Source organism: Podarcis raffonei, chromosome 12 (assembly GCF_027172205.1).
Source record: "Podarcis raffonei isolate rPodRaf1 chromosome 12, rPodRaf1.pri, whole genome shotgun sequence".
Lineage (NCBI taxonomy): Eukaryota > Metazoa > Chordata > Lepidosauria > Squamata > Lacertidae > Podarcis > Podarcis raffonei.
The window spans coordinates 37,330,479-37,350,515 of record NC_070613.1 but is presented as its reverse complement, the minus strand read 5'-3'; the positions used below and the strand labels follow the sequence as shown (position 1 = coordinate 37,350,515).

Here is a 20,037-nt window from a genome sequence, read left to right as displayed (position 1 = left end):
TCCTGCAGCCAAGCTGGTGTAAAACGTATTGCTCTCCTTTCCTTTGGACCACATCAGCAAGGCTGAGAGGAGGGTCTTGTTGAAGGCGGTGAAGGTCCTGTGTGAGTGTCTGGAAGCGGTTGGAGGATGGATGGCGGCTAACAGATTGAGGTTGAATCCTGACAAGACAGAAGTACTGTTTTTGGGGGACAGGAGGCGGGCAGGTGTGGAGGATTCCCTGGTTCTGAATGGGGTAACTGTGCCCCTGAAGGACCAGGTGCGCAGCCTGGGAGTCATTTTGGACTCATAGCTGTCCATGGAGGCACAGGTCAAATCTGTATCCAGGGCAGCTGTTTACCAGCTCCATCTGGTACGTAGGCTGAGACCCTATCTGCCTGCAGACTGTCTCGCCAGAGTGGTACATGCTCTGGTTATCTCCCGCTTGGACTACTGCAATGCGCTCTACATGGGGCTACCTTTGAAGGTGACCCGGAAACTACAACTAATTCAGAATGCGGCTGCTAGACTGGTGACTGGGAGCGGCCGCCGAGACCATGTAACACCGGTCTTGAAAGACCTACATTGGCTCCCAGTACGTTTCCGAGCACAATTCAAAGTGTTGGTGCTGACCTTTAAAGCCCTAAATGGCCTCGGTCCAGTATATCTGAAGGAGCGTCTCCTCCCCCATCGTTCTGCCCGGACACTGAGGTCCAGCTCCGAGGGCCTTCTGGCGGTTCCCTCACTGTGAGAGGCCAAGTTACAGGGAACCAGGCAGAGGGCCTTCTCGGTAGTGGCGCCCGCCCTGTGGAACACCCTCCCATCAGATGTCAAAGCGATAAACATCTACCTGACATTCAGAAGACATCTGAAGGAAACCCTGTTCAGGGAAGTTTTTAATATGTGACATTTTAGTGTATCTTTCATCTTTGTTGGAAGCCGCTCAGAGTGGCTGGGGAAACCCAGCCAGATGGGCGGGGTACAAATAATAAATTATTATTATTATTATTATTATTATTATTATTATTATTATTATCTGGGCAGCCCAGGACCTCCATACACAATGCCCAAGCTTGTACCCCAGAGAGGTCACTTCAGTGCTGCTAAGGCAGCAAAAACAACGCAGGAGGCAGCACTTATGAGTTACTGGTCTCTACAGCCACAGCAGGCACTGTGATTCTCCAGCAGTTGAACTTCACCCCCAGAGGCACACTCCGTTGTCTCTCAAGATGCCAATGATACATAATAGGGAGAAGGGACTTTTTTGCATGTATTGAAAATAAAACCCAAATACTGTTGTAATATTCTTGTGTAAATTAATCCACCACCACCACTACCCCATCTCAAAACATGTGTTTAAAATTGAACGAGAGAGATTACAATGTCCAGGTACATTTTCAGTGGTGCTGCCAAATTTGAAGGAACCCTGAGCAAGATGCCCTCGGGCAGGAAGGAGGGATGTTGCCACGACTGCTCAAACCCTTCCCTCCTACATGCCAACCTAACTCTTACCTGTGGCACTGTCTTACCTGCTCTAGCACCCATAACCTGCCATTTACCTGCACTAGCACCCATAATCTGCCAGCATGGCCATTCCGTATCCAACCCATGTTCCTCATACATCAAAATCAACTTAGTCACAACCCCTCTTCAATGCCTTCCTGTCTATACACCAAGGCAGCCCACTCATAAACCACCTCAAGCTCTTCCCACATTTCAAACTCAGAAACAAGGCCAATGTGGGGCAGGTGCTGGTAAACAGCCTCTCTCACTGTCTTAGATTGCAAGCAAATATTTTCCTGGAGGAAGTTGCAGAGGCTGCTTACCTGACAAACGACGTGAAAGGAGAGCAGGGCCACCAGTATCTCCACCTCAGCCCAACATGGGCACAGCCTCACTGTCAATCTGTCATGGGGTTAGTGAATATACATTGCAAAGCATGGTCCCTAACACAGCCAGGAACAAATTACAGACATATTTAAGTAACCTGAAGTTTGGGGGGTTTGGCCCTTCAGATTTTCCACAGGTTTGGAAACACCTCCAGAGAACAAAAAAGAATTTAGAAATACAGCACGTTAAACAACAAGCCCACTCCTCAAATGACCACTCCTCAAATATTTCACTGCTCACTTTGTATCTTACCCTTGTGGGTATATCAGATTAGCACAACGTTGTCTTTGCACAACTGCTGGAAAGGAATGGCGTGAAATCACTGGACCCTGTTCTCCTTTCAGTCTCTGCATAAAAAACAAATAACTAAATAAAATATCTGCAAAAATTTGTACGGCTTAACTCGTAAGAATATCACGCAGGCTTGTTTCCTGTTCCAATGTTATTCTTGAAGTGGGTTGCAGTCAGAATCTGATTTTCATCGAGCTATTATTATTTGCAGCTGTGCGACCTTCTTAACCCTGTTTCAAAAGTGACATTTCAGCCTTCAGCTCCATCCTGACTGAATGTTGCAGAGTTTTCAACCTTGTGATTAACCCTTAAGAAAGGGACAGAGTAATTGTCGTACATCCACCCAGTCTAGGTCAGAGGCTCAGCCCTGAAAACTATTCACTATGGGCATATTTGTTTTCCATGGAGAAATAATACGTATTTTTTAATTAAAAAAAAGCTTCAATGGAATGTAAAATCCACATGGATTCACGAGAAACATGAAAAAGAGAGGAGAGGTTCCCTGCATGCTGGTCTCTCTTAGAAAGTCCACATGCCAGACATTGGTTCTTCATGCTTGACTTGGGACAACTTCCAGTGTTACGGGACAGACAAGTTTCTGTTTGTCTACACTACAGCATGCTTCACAGAGCACTCTAAACCATGAAGGAGGGAGATGCATGCCAGCGTTGATGTTTATCATGCATCTTCAGTCACGCACCAGCTCCTCACTATACATTATTAAGTGTTTGATGAAAGAAACAAGCAGTGAACAAATGGGAACTTGCCTTGCCTGTGAATCTTGAAGTATCCCATAGCATTTAGCCCAAGTTCCTGTGGGCATTATTCCCAACTCCCCTCGAGGTTTGTTTCCCCCCATTCCTAGAAGTTAGCATTCTGTGGGCACCGGTTACACTCAGTCTTCTCTGGGTTCTTTGTGGGGAATTGTTTCCACAGATTCGTTCCATACTACTGCAAACTTCAGAGTTGCACTCAATCTGCTGACAGCTCTCTCTTGTGTGTGGCTGTCGTTCGCCGGTGCTATTTTTTGAGAAAAAGAGGTGCCGGAACTCACCATGAACCTCCCCTCATTGTCTTAGAATGGCAATGGTGCCCACCTGAGAGGTGCTGGAACTGAATTCTGGTGAGTTCTGGTTGGGGGGGGAAGACCTGTCTGTCGCTATTTTGCCCGCGTACGTCACAGAGGATGGAGAATTGAACTGGAATCTCGAATTGACTGAGCTGGCTAGTGAAGACATGCACCCAGTTCAGACCAAACAGCATGGTTTCTTGTTTTGAGCACACAAGCCTTACATTTACATGCTCCCACACTTGAACACAAGTGGGGAAAGGTTTTAAACTTCCACTCCTAGTCTACACACACACACACACACACACACACCACACAAGTTTCCCATTTTAAGCAAACTCAGTTTGATATCTATCCTGGCTTGCTACCTAAATGTGGTTCGTACAAACTACAAACTCCCATATTAATCAGAAACAGGAAACTGATGTTTAAGGGGCCAAAAACAGGACAAGAAGCTTTAAATCGCCGCCCTGTGCACATGAAGGCACGTGCAGAGGCCTGAGGCTTACACTGACTTGTTTGTAACAACACATCTTGCATCCTTGCATGCTGGTCATCACTGTCAACCTCTGCAATTTGCCCAGCTTGATACAAAGGAATGACCCACAAACTAACATTTTCTAGCTTCTACACTGGATACATGAGATCGGGATTTTTACTTTTCCAGTTATGCTATAGGAAGAAAGCAAATGCACCTTCTTCTTAAGCACTGAGATGGAAGACATTACCAAAATGAAACTGCATTAAATTTAGTTATATTCATCATGCACACACAGTCATCCAGTATATTGAGCTTTTTCTTATTTGTAATCTACTATGTCCTACAGTAGACTTCAGCCCACACATATATCTGCTACCTTCATGGTCTATTTCATGCATCTGATGTAGGGTACTGCCTACACAAACTTGTGCCACAATAAACCAGTTAGTCTCTCAAATGCCATAATGATCATCTTGGTTGATTTATTTTCTGAGGGCAGTAAATCCATTAGCATGGCTAGTTTTCTGGAATTACTCTAAAAACAGCATCATTCAAAACATGGTGAAGGAAGAGTTAATGGCAAACTTTGTTACCAGTTTCTCCCTGCCTGAGTAAACCCTCCCACCAATTTTCAGGATCATTGGAATGAAATGGAGTATGATGTTTTTCCTTCTGTCCAGCTGAAGTGCTTGTTTTAAAAACAGCTAGCATCAAGCTTTCCACATATGTACACATACAGGATTCATTATTACACTTGTGGCTGTTTGTGCTGCTATGGTAAAGGATCTGTCACCCATATTTTCCTGGATTAAAATATTTCCAAATGGGTCTGGATGCTAGGAAGAATTCCACATGTGTGGCTTTCTAAACAGGCCTTAGCATGATCGATGGCTGGAACCTCAAATCTCAGTGGTGCTTTCAGTGTAGTGTTATGCAATTATATGTAAATGCTGACTGCATACAGAAATACAATCGAACTAGAATCTTATTTATTTATTAAAAGGAAGGGTCCTCTATCAATCTATATAAATCAAAATGTCAAAAATTGTAGCAATCATCTGAGTTCTCCAGAATTCTTCATCAGGGAAAAATATGTTACAGAAAGTAGGGACTGGGGCAACAAGGAAGGCGCATACACACAAAATTTACGCTGCGGTTGTAGCCACAAGTTTAACTTGTACACTCAGTTCCAAGAGGAAGGTTGTGGAATGTCCCTCCAAGATGGAGGTTGTGGAATAAGTCCCTCCCATGTGACCTCCAAGGGATCATAGATTTTAGGATAAGGAGAGGGACAAATATTCAAAGAATGAGAGTACCAAAACAACTTGTTATAGGCTTTCTTTTAGTAAATATAGATATAAAAACAGAAAACAGAACTGTATCTTGAATGGAGAAAGTATCTGAAACAGATTTTTTTTTTAAGGACAGAACAGAGATCAAATATTATGTTAGATACAGATCCCAATTTCCCTCATGGACTTACCCTGGTGAAGTTTTACGTCCATCTTCCAAATCCAATCATCACCTTTGGGATGCAAGAAGGGAATTTCCCCTAGTGTAGTTCATGGCATTCGTGAACTGAAAATTCCCATAGAGTGGAGAAACACAATTCATGGCTCAGAAGCCAGTTACATATCTCCAAATATTTGAGCTGAGAAAGACATTAACGGGGTGTACCAGGGTCACAGGGCAGGCCTTTGGGTGAGAAGTCAAGGGAGCCACTCCGCAGAATGAAGAGTATCTACCCGCTCCAGAAGACTGCAAAACCCAGAGCCTAAAACTACCTTAAACTACATGTTGTAAGTTAGAACCTAGAGAACCCAAAATATAAAAAGGACAAGAACAGGGATTGGAGTACTGTAAACTGGCAACGCAAGAATGTGAAGTAGCAGGAGATATTGTGTAGTGGGGTGGGGAGAGAGGAGACTGGAGAAATATGAAAAGTGGTAAAGGACTATGACTCCCATGGCCATGCGATGATTTTAGTAAATGACACTTATGTGCAGTGAAGGCTGGTCCAGTAGGCTGAATTGGGTGCTCCTCCACCAGCCTTAGCCTGTCCTCTCCTACCTACCTCTTTACTTGTAACCAATTCAGTGGGTCATTAGGAGAACCTCACCGAGCTACAGTTTTCAGAGTGGCTTAACAATTTATCCCTCTTCACTGGAAACACTGGAAATAGTAGCTCTGTGAGGAGAATAGGTGAAGGTAAAGGTACCCCTGACCATTAGGTCCAGTCGCAGACGACTCTGGGGTTGCGGCGCTCATCTCGCTCTATAGGCCGAGGGAGCCGGCATACAGCTTCCTGGTCATGTGGCCAGCATGACTAAGCCGCTTCTGGCGAACCAGAGCAGCGCACGGAAACGCCGTTTACCTTCCCGCTGGAGTGATACCTATTTATCTACTTGCACTTTGATGTGCTTTCAAACTGCTAGGTTGACAGGAGCTGGGACCGAGCAACGGGAGCTCACCCCGTTGCGGGGATTCGAACCGCCGACCTTCTGATCGGCAAGTCCTAGGCTCTGTGGTTTAACCCACAGCGCCACCCGCGTCCCTCTAAAGTGGTATTATAGGCCTTTAAATGTATGGTGTGAATGTGGCCCACCTTAGGCAATATGGATTCCATGGGTCAGTCAGTCAGTCAGTCAGGAATGTTTGGGCACAATAGTTCTAAAGGGCTATGGAATTATGCTCCTAGTGTAACGCATTTGATGCCCACTGAAACATTTCTGAGATAAATAAATTTATCCATAAGTTGCCTTGGATTGGGTCCCATCTGGGGACAAGGTGGGGTATAAATAAATATATAATAATAAATAATAATAAATAATTTTAAAGTGTACAAAGGCCAGGGAAGGCAATGCCTGCTCCAGTGAGAGCTCTTAGCAACATCTGGTAAATACACAACACTTGAGACGCTTTCTCGGATGCTTGCAGATGGGGTCCTGTCAAAGGGCTGCCCTCTCATTTTTATTCATGGGCTCATCGCATGTGGCGTTGTGACTTACAAGCAACAACTTTCGTTGCTGAACACCAAGCAACCGTTCCTGTTGTTGTTATTTGTCTACAGTTCATTAAGAGGTTCCCCTCCAAAAATAATATTGACAGAGGGTTTTTTAAAAAGAGAGAGAGACTGTACTGTAATTCCAGTATGCTAATTGCTTTAGTTTACAGTACACCAGGAGATAAAAGAATGGGCCTACCTTGAGCGTAAATAAATAGCTGGCTTTCTGAAGAGAAAGAGGGGGAAACATGAAAGGCATCCTGGGGAAAACAACAACACAAGCCTGTTCAGCTGACTTTCATACCAAGAACAGATGTAAGGTTCTTTCCCCCCCTCTCAATGCAAACTCTGAAAAACATTTCCAGGCACCTTTTGCCTCCTGGTTCATCTTAAGATATTTCTGAAGTTTCTAAAACCAACAAGGAACACACAGCACTATATTGGAATGTGGGTATATCTATACCAGCTTGAAACACAAGATCAGCCTAAATCTCTCAGCCTAAATGAGAATTCCTGGGGACAAATGAGAACTGATGGGGAATGCTGGTCATTTATAACTCACCAGCTAACCTTTATTTATTCTTTTGCTCCTAATCAAACATAGTCATAAAAGACCTCACCCTCTGAAAAAACAACTAATTACAGAATTTACAGTATTACACATAAAATAATAATTACAGGAACCAGTATTTATATGATCCATTATATTTGGTAGGTTAGTACAGTATTATAATATGTGGATCTAGACACCAGCAAGTGGATTTCTGCTCATAAAATGTGGCTTTCCAATCTGCTCCTTCCCACTATAGTTCCTTTCTTGCACCATCCCTTCTCCCACTGCTCCCAAGGCTGAATAATTTTCCAGAATGGTGTAGGGTGTGGCAGTTGCTTACCTACATGGCCCCAGGGCTGGAGTCAGAACATGGCATTTTCCAGCAGCTCCAGAAAGCTCAAGGAAGACTGTCACACATTTCTCACAGTGCCCTGGACCAATACTATAGCAGGGGTTACACAGGAGCATTGAAATAAATTTAAATCTCTTGGCTTCTGGTGCTCAGAGTTCTAATGTTGCTGTCCACTGTCTGATAAGCCTCCACATCAAGGCTCATGGTCTGTCTGTGTGTATGTATGTGTGATAATAATAATAATAATAATAATAATAATAATAATAATAATTTATTTATACTCTGCCCATCTGGCTGGGTTTCCCCAGCCACTCTGGGCGGCTCCCAACAGAATATTAAAAACATGATAAAACATCAAACATTAAAAACTTCCTTAAACAAGGCTACCTTCAGATGTCTTCTAAAAGTCAGGTAGTTGTTTATTTCCTTGACATCTGATGGGAGAGCATTCTACAGAGCGGGTGCCACTACTGAGAAGGTCCTCTGCCTGGTTCCCTGTCACCTCACTTCTCACAGTGAGGGAACCACCAGAAGGCCCTTGGAGCTGGACCACATTGTCCGGGCTGAACGATGGGGGTGGAGACACTCCTTCAGGTATACCGAGTCGGGGGGTGGGGTCACCAGATGGCCCTGTGCCAAACCTGATAATGAAACCTCCTGGACTGTACAACTCTATCCAAAGACCTTCCTCAACCATAATTCTCATTGCACATCCTCACATAGACCCAGTTTTTTGCATCTGAAAGGATCAGAAACATCTCCTAATCTTTACACCTTTAGGAACTATGTCCATAAACTCAGGAATTCTGTGTACATGAAACCTGCCCTGTGACAGTCAGAATCTTGTTCTGATTGGATCCTTGTTCCACCTTTCCTCTTGGGAAATATAAATATAACATGCTTTTGGAAATAGCTTATCTCCAACTTCTATGGCCAAGGACAAGAGTAGCTAGTGTGGTGCCTCCTGATGTTGTGGACTACAGTTCTCATAATCCCAGACATTGACCATGCTGACAAAGGCTGATGGGAGTTTGTTCCAAAACATCTGGAGGTACACTGGTCCCCTTCAACCCAGGGAACTCTGACCTCTTCCGAAAACAGAACCAAGGCTTAGTTCGGGAAAGGATGATCTGTACATTGAAGTACTTCAGGATTTCTGCTAATAAAGCACTTTGTTTTTTATGTTCTTTAAAAGGCAATGGTTCACTCCTCCCCCCTCTAGTAAATGTATCTTAATTATAGTTGTTGTAAGTGTCAGGCAGACACGGGTGGCGCTGTGGGTTAAACCACAGAGCCTAGGACTTGCCGATCAGAAGGTCGGCGGTTCGAATCCCTGCAATAGGGTGAGCTCCCGTTGCTCAGTCCCTGCTCCTGCCAACCTAGCAGTTCGAACGCACGTCAAAGTGCAAGTAGATAAATAGGTACCGCTCTGGTGGGAAGGTAAACGGCGTTTCCGTGCGCTGCTCTGGTTCGCCAGAAGCAGCTTAGTCATGCTGGCCACATGACCCAGAAGCTGTACGCCGGCTCCCTTGGCCAATAAAGCGAGATGAGCGCTGCAACCCCAGAGTCGGTCACGACTGGACCCAATGGTCAGGGGTTCCTTTACCCTTTACCTTTAAGTGTCATGGAAGTATAACTCAGCACCTATCCCACTTGCTAACTAACCACTCAGTTACATTACAGTGGTACCTCAGGTTACATACGCTTCAGGTTACATACACTTCAGGTTACAGACTCCGCTAACCCAGAAATATTACCTCAGGTTAAGAACTTTGCTTCAGGATGAGAACAGAAATGGCGCTCCGGCAGTGCAGCGGCAGCAAGAGGCCCCATTAGCAAAAGTGGTGCTTCAGGTTAAGAACAGTTTCAGGTTAAGAACAGACCTCCAGAACGAATTAAGTTCTTAACCCGAGGTACCACTGTATAATATTTTTGAGGAGAGTGAAACAGGAATAACTAGTTAGATCTAGGCTAGCAAGCAACTAGTAGACTTGACATGTGTTATTTCCTGCTCTCTTGGATCCCCACAGCTCCACAGTGGCCCAGCCCCAATCTCCAAGGGCACCTCACATGTAGACCCTTGTTAATATTTGGGCATTTGATAAGCTTCGCAACTTGTTTTCATCAGCCTCAAAGCAAAATATGGCACATACTATCAGCTTAGAGATGCAAATTTAAGCAAATACAAAATGTGATTGGGATAGATAGATAGATAGATATAGATATAGCTATATAGATATAGATATAGATATATATTGATATATATATATATTGATATATGTTTTGCAGTGCTTTTCTTTTTAGAAAAAGAGGTGCCAGAACTCACCATGAACTCACCCTTGTTGACTTTGAATGGCAATGGCACCCACCTGAAAGGTGCCAGAACTCTGGGCTTGGGAAAAAAGCCCTGATATTTTGTCATATTAAATAGTTAAGAAGAAGAGGAGTTTGGATTTGATATCCCACCTAGTTAAAATGTTCATAAATATTAATTTAAAAATGACTTGGTTCTGAAGGCACAAGGTAAGATGACCATGGACATTTCCTCTCAGATTGCTGTACTAGTGCAGATTGCAGACTACTAGTGGCTGGTAATGGGTCAAGTGGGTGTTGAACTGTTACATTTTTATGTCCTTATAGTTTCACATCAAGTTGACTAAGGAATTACTTTTATGTGAGAATTTCTCGTTATTATCTTCATATGGTAACTAAAAGAGGTGACTGGTTGCTTGGTATTTGGATAACTTTGGGGGTGGGGCGGCAGAGATAGAATATGACTAGACAAGCATTTGTGAAATAAAAAAATATTCAAAGTATGTCTCACACTCTCTTTTTTGTGCCTTATTTTGTTTTCACATGTCTATCATTTTTTATATATCTCATGGTTAGGGTTCTCAGAAGCTGGAAGTCACCTCACAAATCTAGAGCTGGTCCTGGGTAATCTTCTTAATTTTTATATTCCCAGACTGAGGAGACTTTCCGTACATGGAACCTGGCAAGCAAATAATGTCTCAGGGACCTTAGCTGCATGTCCTTCTGAGGTAGAGCATTTCATAGGTGCTTCATAAAGCAATGTAGCCCAAGGCTCAGTCTGAGGAAGCTACTTCACAGGCCACACCCAAGGAAGACAACAATGAATGTGTTATGCTGGTAACAAGAGGTGGGAGAAAATAAGGCACAAGCCAAAGGAGCAGGAATGTACCTTGAAAGGAACAGGAAAGGAGACAAAAGAGAGGAAGGAGGCTAGAGAACCTTGTAATGTGGAGTGAGTTACTGTGGCACAGACTGAAAGGTGCACGCATACAACCCCATTTGTACTACCCCACAAAAAAATGTACGGTAGTTTTACTCAATCTGGAATTGAAATAAATAAAAAAACTGAAAAATTGTCCAGTAGCATCTTAGAAACCAACTAAGTTTGTTCTGGGTACAGTGGTACCTCAGGTTACATACGCTTCAGGTTACAGACTCTGCTAACCCAGAAATAGTGCTTCAGGTTAAGTACTTTGCTTCAGGATGAGAACAGAAATCGTGCTCTGGCGGCGTGGCAGCAGCAGGAGGCCCCATTAGCTAAAGTGGTGCTTCAGGTTAAGAATAGTTTCTGGTTAAGTACGGACCTCCAGAACAAATTAAGTACTTAACCTGAGGTACCACTGTATAAGCTTTCATGTGCATGCACACAAAAGCTTATACCCAGAACAACCTTAGTTGGTCTCTAAGGTGCTACTGGACAATTTACTTTTTAAAAATTTATTTCGGCTGCGTCAGACCAACACCTACCTGAATCTTCAATCTGGAATCGTTTGTGCTTCTCCTCAACATGACGCTTTCCGTCTAAATTGATTCCAGATCCTGCCCCCACCAAGGTAGGTGTGGCTACTCTCTTTAATTTGAAAACCCTCCCTTTAATAGGTTATCCATGCCTTTTGCTTCCTGCAAGCACCCAAGGCAAATGAAGAAGAAAGAGGTGGTTGCAACCTTGGTATACACCCAAGAATAGCAGATATAACCCCTCTTGCTGGGACCACTTTCATCTGTTTGCAAATCGACCCTCTGTAGGGTAATGAAGAATCAGTTGGCAACGAGCTTTTATTTTGGGAATAAGACCAGTTTCTCAATAGGAGGCAGAAAATAAAAATAAATGCAAAAATCTAGGTTGCATGTTGGACTACATGGGGCGGGGGGGGACCAAGTACAGTGGTACCTCGGGTTACAGACACTTCAGGTTACAGACTCCCCTAACCCGGAAGTACAGTGGTACCTCAGGTTACATACGCTTCAGGTTACATACGCTTCAGGTTACAGACTCCGCTAACCCAGAAATAGTGCTTCAGGTTAAGAACTTTGCTTCAGGATGAGAACAGAAATTGTGCTCCGGTGGTGTGGCGGCAGCAGGAGGCCCCATTAGCTAAAGTGGTACCTCAGGTTAAGATCAGTTTCAGGTTAAGAACGGACCTCCAGAACGAATTAAGTTCTTAACCCGAGGTACCACTGTACTCCGTCTGTACTGGTTTTAGAATAAAATCTTGTTTATATACAGCTGAAGGACTAAAAAATCAAGAATGGGGAAGTGGCGTGCGCCATATTGGGGAATGGGCAAAAACAGATAGAAATAAATAAGAAAGGAGCAAATGGGCTGGATCCAGGTGACCCTGGGCGATTTAAAACTAGCATTATAATGTATGTCGGAGTGTTGGGCTTATGGAAGGGCTATAGCAGTGCAACAGATGCATGCTGGGTTGTATGCAATGAGGAGTAATAAAGAAATCAGCAGATTGTATCTTGAAAACACAGCTCTGTGCAGCTCTGTGCCCTTGCAACCCTTCCTTTTCCTGTTGTGTTGGAGCACTACCAAACACTTAACCACTTCTCTGCACTGTGATGTACTGCATATGTAGTGACCTTTAGCCCATTCTGCACATTTAACAAATTTGCTAGCCAATTAACATAATGGCTTTCTGTACCCAAGGGCTCTCTGGAGATTATCAAAGGAGGAGGCCGAAGCTGAGCGTGAAATTTAGGGCACATTCAACAGAAACGCAGCTAACTAGATTAAGAGACACCACTGTCTTTTCATTCCTCCAGAAGGAGAGTCCTGCTATTCGTTTCACAATGGAGTTGACGGCTGTTGCCATTTGGCTGGCAGGATAAACCCAGCATCCTAGCTCAGCTCCTCCAACTGAGCAAGACAGAGAGTAGGTTTCTAAGATTCTAGACAATAGTTTGAATTTATCACTGGTAGAACAGGTAGCACAATGTAAATATATTGCAGAGCCTGGCAGGCCAACTCTGCCCATTGTCAGATTCATGGAGCAGAGGTTCCTTTGGCAAGCGAAGGAAAAATGTGACAAGAGATCTTTGTTGGAATGGGAAGATTTGCCTCTACTTGCACATATAGGAACATTTCCGTTCCCCTACACACACACACACACACACACACACACACACACACACTTCTGCCAAGAGCTTGATATGTGCCCGGGAGCTATGAAATAGCTCAAATTTGCTTTGGAGAAAAGATTGCTACACTATTGAATTACTTTTTTTAAGGAGCATTTTCAGCTTAAAGCCCGTTTCTTGAATCAAGCAGGCAGTTTTATCAGAACAATGTGACTTGGGTTTGCGATTGTCATTAGGTGAAATTATTTACCCCTCTTGGAGAACATACATATTGTAAGCATAGGGCAGCGAAAATCAACCACAACACACCTTCATTCATTAAAATAATCTGGTATGTAAATATCGGAATAATACAAAATTTAGGAATACCGAGTTCTGTTTGCATTACAGAATTGCTCGTAGATACAGAAGTACAAAGCACAACTATTATTTGGGATATTTTCACGGCCAAAGAGCAGGTCAAGAAAGCTCTACCATAGCTCAATATTATCCCCCTCCAAAACTTTTACGTACATCCTAAAATACAGAGGTTTCATTTTTGTAAGGTAACACCCTCCCAAAACCCCCCCGGAGAGTTTACTAGAACCAGTTGTTATCATTGTGTCTAGGACCATGTTACACAAAAGTAAACAAACTGATTTTGCATTTTAAAATATTTATAAAGAGGAGGGTGGGGTATCTTCTCTACGTTACCAGAGGTAACACTGGCAACTGTGTAAGGAATTTACCATAAATGAGGCCTAATGCTTTCAAAGGTTTACTCAGAGGATTAGTGGTTTGTTCTAGTTGTAATAATAAAAAGTGGTTAGATTATACTGCTCAGGTTTGGGGAAATTTTCTACAGGGATTGAGATCTAAGAACCTGTTAACACATGGGAATGTGGCCGAGTTGAAAATTTCATCATGTATTTCATTCCTGGGTTTCGTTTTCTTAGTGGGTATCCCAGTTCTAAATCCCTTTTTCTGGCAATGGTTTGTTAACGGAATAAATCAAATTTCCAACACAACCTTCGAAGGTGGGCAGGTATCAGAAAACACACAAGTTGTGTGGAAAGTTGATACCATTCCTCTCTCACCCCTCTCAGAAAACTTGTTCCTCTAATATGAGAAAAGGTTTTAAACTTCATGCCATGGTGTTTTTAAAACTTTATGGCTTTAATATACCTACATGTGATTTTAAAGTTGCTTTATACAACTGAAATCCACTGCTAATTCTTAGTCAACTTTAACTTGAGGGGGGGGGAGCTTATTTAAAATAAACAGCCATTGAACTTGGTGCAAAGGATGTTGTGAAAAGCCTGACCATGTCACTGTGAACCTTCGTATTATATACAGTATATATATATATTCAAAAGGAATTAAAATTAAGAAAAACGCTGACAGCGAGGGTCCCTTAAGGAGTATCAGCATCACAAGTTTCAAACAAAAGAAAAATAAAACAAAAACAAGACAGCCTTTGGTTTTAAGTGGCTTGTTTATCGTCCTTGGCACGACTGATTGGGAAATGGTACTCAGGGAAGGACCCCAACGGCAGCGCAAACCTATTCATCCTAAAAAATATGTCTCTTCCCTGAAAATGTACAATGAGAAGGTGGGAAGTGCAATCAAAAAGCCATGTAGCAAATACTGAGGGAATTTAATAAAACCACCCCACTTAGGGCTAACCCACCTAGGAGACCTCTCCTTTACATTTCTCAAGCTTTCACATTATTTGGGCATGCAAGCATAGGAGCCAACTCCTAGGGGCCATAGGGCGTTTGGCCCCCACAATAAAATATTTGAAGGGGCCGGGGCCCCACAAAATTTATGGCCATTTCTATTCAAATGGTGTGTGTACACTGCATCATGTGATCGATTATGTGGGGTGGGTCTTGCATAATATTTTACCTGGGCCACCACAATATTTTATTCAGGTTGGCACCCCTGCAGGCAGGTAATATTAGTTGTGTGTCCAGTAGAAACTTGACGCGTTGATAAATATTTTCAGTGGTTGACAAAGAGCTGTGGAACTCCTTGCTCTGGAGAACGATAGCTCCTTTTGAAAATAAATGCTCAAACATGCTGCTTTCACATTTCACTTTTTTCAAGGAGAGATGCAATACATTTTTCCACATTGGGGGCAGAGTACCTAATCCTCCTCTTCCAAAGCTCCACATTGTCTGATATAGCACCTGTGAAAGTACCAAGTTTGGGTAAGATTGTCACCTTATTTTTCTGCCACTGAGGAAATGTGGCCCTCTCAATCTTTAGCTCCGTACACAGATGCATTGCAGAGCAATCTTAAGTGAAGTTGCTGAGAATGGTATAGTTCTCCGCCACATCTCAAGTCCTGCTGGCTTGTTACTGTTAGAATTCCTGCTCCGTGATTGCAGTCATGGGATTTTTGACTATCACATGACGGTATATGTTTTGACTCCACAAAGTGGGAAGTGACGGGATGTTTGTGTTACTGTGTTCCTTGAAGTGGGACTATTGTCCTTTGTTCTTTTTCTCTTTGCTGTCTGATGCTAGAGAGAGAAGGAGCCATGTTGCAGTGCTCCATGTGTGTTTATATGTAAATAAAGCAGATTAGCCAAAATGCTGAGTTACTGAGGTCTGTTATGCAAGCTGCAAAACTCTGTGGATCCCTAAGTGTGCCGATGTCTGTTGGCATCAGTTGCTGTGATGTTCGGGCTGAAGAAAGCTTTTGAAGCTCCCGAACGATTGACCAGGAGGGAGGGAACATGCCAGCTGGGCATGTGTCTCTGCCAGGGTCCTACTTGAGAGTAGGATGAGCTCCTGACAGTTACTGGCCAGGGAGGAATGTGGGAAAACTTATTTCTCACCTTTGCAGTTCCTGCTCCCAGTTGGCACAACTGAGAGGCTCAAAGAATCGGAACTGCTTTAGATTCAGCAGGTACAGGAGTCCTGCTCTGAAATCTCACCCCCCTCCCCATTTCAGAACTTTTCACCTGCTACTGCCAGCAAAAGAGCCACTAGTTTCCCACATGCCTGGACACAGCTCTCCCCCAGCAGCATATTTTCAGTGGAGAGATACCTGTGCAAACCATCCTAACCCCCTGAAGGCACCAGAGACAGTGAGAGAACTTGCTCCGTAAATTCATGGCTGAGCAAGCATCTGACTTTGAGCACATCTCAATCACCAAAGAAGGAAACATACTGCCAAGTTACAGGGAACCAGGCAGAGGGCCTTCTCGGTAGTGGCACCCGCCCTGTGGAACGCCCTCCCACCAGATGTCAAAGAGAAAAATAACTACCAAACTTTTAGAAGGAATCTGAAGGCAGCCCTGTTTAGGGAAGCTTTTAATGTATAATAGGTTATTGTATTTTAGTGTTTTATTGGAAGCTGCCCAGAGTGGCTGGGGAAACCCAGCCAGATGGGCGGGATATAAATAATAAATTATTATTATTATTATTATTATTATTATTATTATTACGCGCACACAAAAAGGGCACAGATCTACATAGGCTATTTTGGGGTGTATAAATGCAAATTAGGAGATCATGATTTAAACAGAAATAAACTGAATCCCACCTGGCCAGTCTGCTGACCAGGTACTAATTGTTTATGGGCAACTCTAGGGTCCCCAATCTTCTTTTGTATGGTTTGTTATCTTTACAATAGACTTGGACCACCCCACCCTCCAAAGAGACTGCATTTGTGAGTAGTGTAGTGCCTACTCCCTTGAAGAACATGGCATTAACTAGCTACATAGGCTGCTTCTGCTGTTCAGGATTTTGTTACATCTTGTAACCGTTAATGAATTATGTAAAATGTTCTGAGCTGCCTTAAAAATGGTTTACTATAGAAAGGTGGCAAACAAACAATGGCAGTGTTGATGACGACGACAATGATACATGGCTTACCTTTTTAGAGGTCCAAGTCCAATACTGTCCACTAAACTACGTATATCGAGTTCCCAGACATTGCATATTCATCCCTTGACTGTAATGGCGAAAAATGGCTTCCATGTGCATCTGAGCCATCACTAACAGGAGTTACATATGACATAACGTCACTTCCAATTCAATGCCCCTCAGCAGATTCAGTTCACACATTCAGCTGTCAAACGTCAAGTAATCAAGTGATGTCCCTGCATGTGTGACTCAGCCAAAAGTCTCTGAAATATTTTCCTTTTACATAATAAACGTCATCAAGTACAGCAAGTAGGTTATTGGCATTAGTGCACCCCTCTTCCTCGTATGTTCTGCTTTCCCTTTTCAACATAATTATTCTAACAGTATTAGCATCACACCTAGGCACCATCGGAGGAGGACAAGCCTAAATGACCTACACTGGCTCCCAGTATGTTTCTGAGCACAATTCAAAGTGTTGGCGCTGGCCTTTAAAGCCCTAAATGGCCTCGGCCCAGTATACCTGAAGAAGCATCTCCACCCCCATCGTTCAGCCCAGACACTGAGGTTCAGCTCTGTGTGCCTTCTGGCAGATCCCTCACTGCGAGAAGTGAGGCTACAGGGAACCAGGCGGAGGGCCTTCTCGGTAGTGGCGCCTGCCCTCCCATCAGATGTCAAGGAAATAAACAACTACAGTGGTACCTCAGGTTAGGAACTTAATTTGTTCTGGAGGTCTGTTCTTAACCTGAAACTGTTCTTAGCCTGAGGTACCACTTTAGCTAATGGGGCCTCCCGCTGCCACCGCACGATTTCTGTTCTCATGCTGAAGCAAAGTTCCTAACCCGAAGTACTATTTCTGGGTTAGCGGAGTCTGTAACCTGAAGCGTATGTAACCTGAAGCATATGTAACCCGAGGTACCACTGTATCTGACTTTTAGAAGACACCTGAAGGCACCCCTGTTTAGGGAAGTTTTTAATGTTTGATGTTTTATTGTGTTTTTAATATTCTGTTGGGAGCCGCCCAGAGTGGCTGGGGAAACCCAGCCAGGTGGGAGGGGTATAAATAAAATAATGATAATGATAATGATAATGATAATGATAATGATAATGATAATAGCCTCCCCAAAATATTTTCAAGGAGGGGGGCAGGCTCCCTCAAAATTCCACAGCTGTCTTGCATGCATGCTGCAGGGTGTGCTTACATCAGGCATGCAAGTCACAGTGTGCACATGACACATCAGCCTGCCCTGTGGTGTGAGAGAGTCATGGGGGCAAGGCATGGCATCGCTTCTACAATTCTTCCTCCAATGCGATTACCAGTGCTTTTTTAAAAGCAAAAAGCAAAAAAAAAAAGTGCCGGTACTCACCACGAAGTTGTTACAGTAACTGCACTACTTTTAACATTAAAAAAAAAGAAGAAGTATCGTTACTGCATACCCTTGAGAATCCCCAGAAAAACAGCACTGGTGATTACTATACCATTCACATCTGAAAAATGGAAATTAGCATTTAGACAGCAAGAAATAATAACGGAATTAAAACAGATCATATGCCTGGCAGTTATGATTTGGAAAGCTAACTTCAAAATATGTCATTTCTTGTAACGCACACATCCCAGCGCAAAAATACCTAGAATTTCAAACGAAGACATCCTTAGGAATGCCGAACTTGATTCAAGATGGGGAAGCACCTGTACACAATTTGTGAATGATCTCACTCCGACATGGCTCTCAGTGATGGTAATTCAAGCTATACCATGGGGTCATGGACAAATCAGCTGTGGAAGTATTCCAGATTTCCTGGCTTTGAACTCCTTCCACTATATTCAACACAACTTACCAGAAAAACACAGTAAAATGAGATAATATAACAGTTGGAAGGTATGCCTTTATGCTTTAGGCAGCTCTTGTCCATCGCTGAGTTTTTCGGTTAACCTGCTACAAAAGAGATCGTGGTTTAATTGCCATGCTTTGTTTTCCTAGATCCCTGGAGAATACCTAATGACTGGATTTCCCCTTGCTTGGAGCGAGTGCTTAAATAGATTTCAAATACGACACCTCTCTGACAGTCACACTCACGGCCCTGAAAACATTGCCTAATCTTTAATATATGGTGACATGCTCTGCATGTCCTTAGTAGTGAAGGAAATTCCCTTTGCATATGCTCAGAGGCCCCTGTATTCTTTCCTATATCTTTGAGCGTTAGAGGGCATTGAAAAATAGGAGACAGAACCAAACCAATGCTATTTTCAGCATATGCAAAGTGTACCACTCAATACTGTGCTACCTTGATGCCTAGCCTTATTCAGACAAAACCTCCCCACTCCAATATGTGTGTAGCGATGTGTGCATTCATGGGTGTGTGCATGTATGATTTGCTTCCAAGTAAACATTGCTAGACGTGGGTGGCGGGACACGGGTGGCGCTGTGGGTTAAACCACAGAGCCTAGGACTTGCTAATCAGAAGGTCAGCAGTTCGAATCTCCACGACGAGGTGAGCTCCTGTTGTTCGGTCCCTGCTCCTGCCCACCTAGCAGTTCGGAAGCATGTCAAAGTGCAAGTAGATAAATACTTCCGGCGGGAAGGTAAACGGCATTTCCATGCGCTGCTCTGGTTCGCCAGAAGTGGCTTAGTCATGCTGGCCACATGACCTGAAAGCTGTACGCCTGCTCCCTTGGCCAATAAAGCAAGATGAGCGCTGCAACACCAGAGTCGGCTACGACCGGACCTAATGGTCAGGGGTCCCTTTACCTTTACCTTTTAAACATTGCTAGAACTGGGGTGAAGAATAATATGATCATAATAAATCTCTTCAGCAGGCATAAAACATATTTTTGCAACTTAGACAACATTTTCTTCTTTAGATAAAAATAATGAAAAGCAACATTACTGGGTAATATCCAACTAAGTTAGGATTACCCTATGTCTGGAATTTCCCGAACATAGCTGGTATTCAGTCCTCGTAAACAGCGTCCGAGCAGAAATCGCTGAAATTTACCAGCAGTTCAAAAAAGCTCAACAACTTTGCCAAGAAAATGCGGCAACTCTAATTAAGTCATACTCAAAGTAGACTTCAGTAACTTTAGTCAATTAATTTCAGGGAGTCTGTTCTGAGTATGACTAAGGTTGAGTACACACCGATTACAGACATTTGAAGCACATTTTCT

The 20,037-nt window shown here is 43.3% G+C and overlaps 1 protein-coding gene across 5 annotated transcripts in view; it reads right to left on the bottom strand.

Moving 5' to 3' along the window:
- Positions 1-20,037, bottom strand: part of CREB5 (cAMP responsive element binding protein 5) — a 265,104-nt gene that overhangs the window by 210,753 nt on the left and 34,314 nt on the right. Inside the window, exon 1 of one of the 5 annotated variants that reach the window (XM_053359568.1) lies at positions 6,911-6,972. The exons of the other annotated variants lie outside the window; for them this stretch is intronic. The gene's annotated coding sequence lies outside the window, so the exon portion shown is untranslated. Of the gene's footprint in view, positions 1-6,910; positions 6,973-20,037 lie in introns of those variants that run through there. 5 annotated transcript variants of the gene reach the window in all.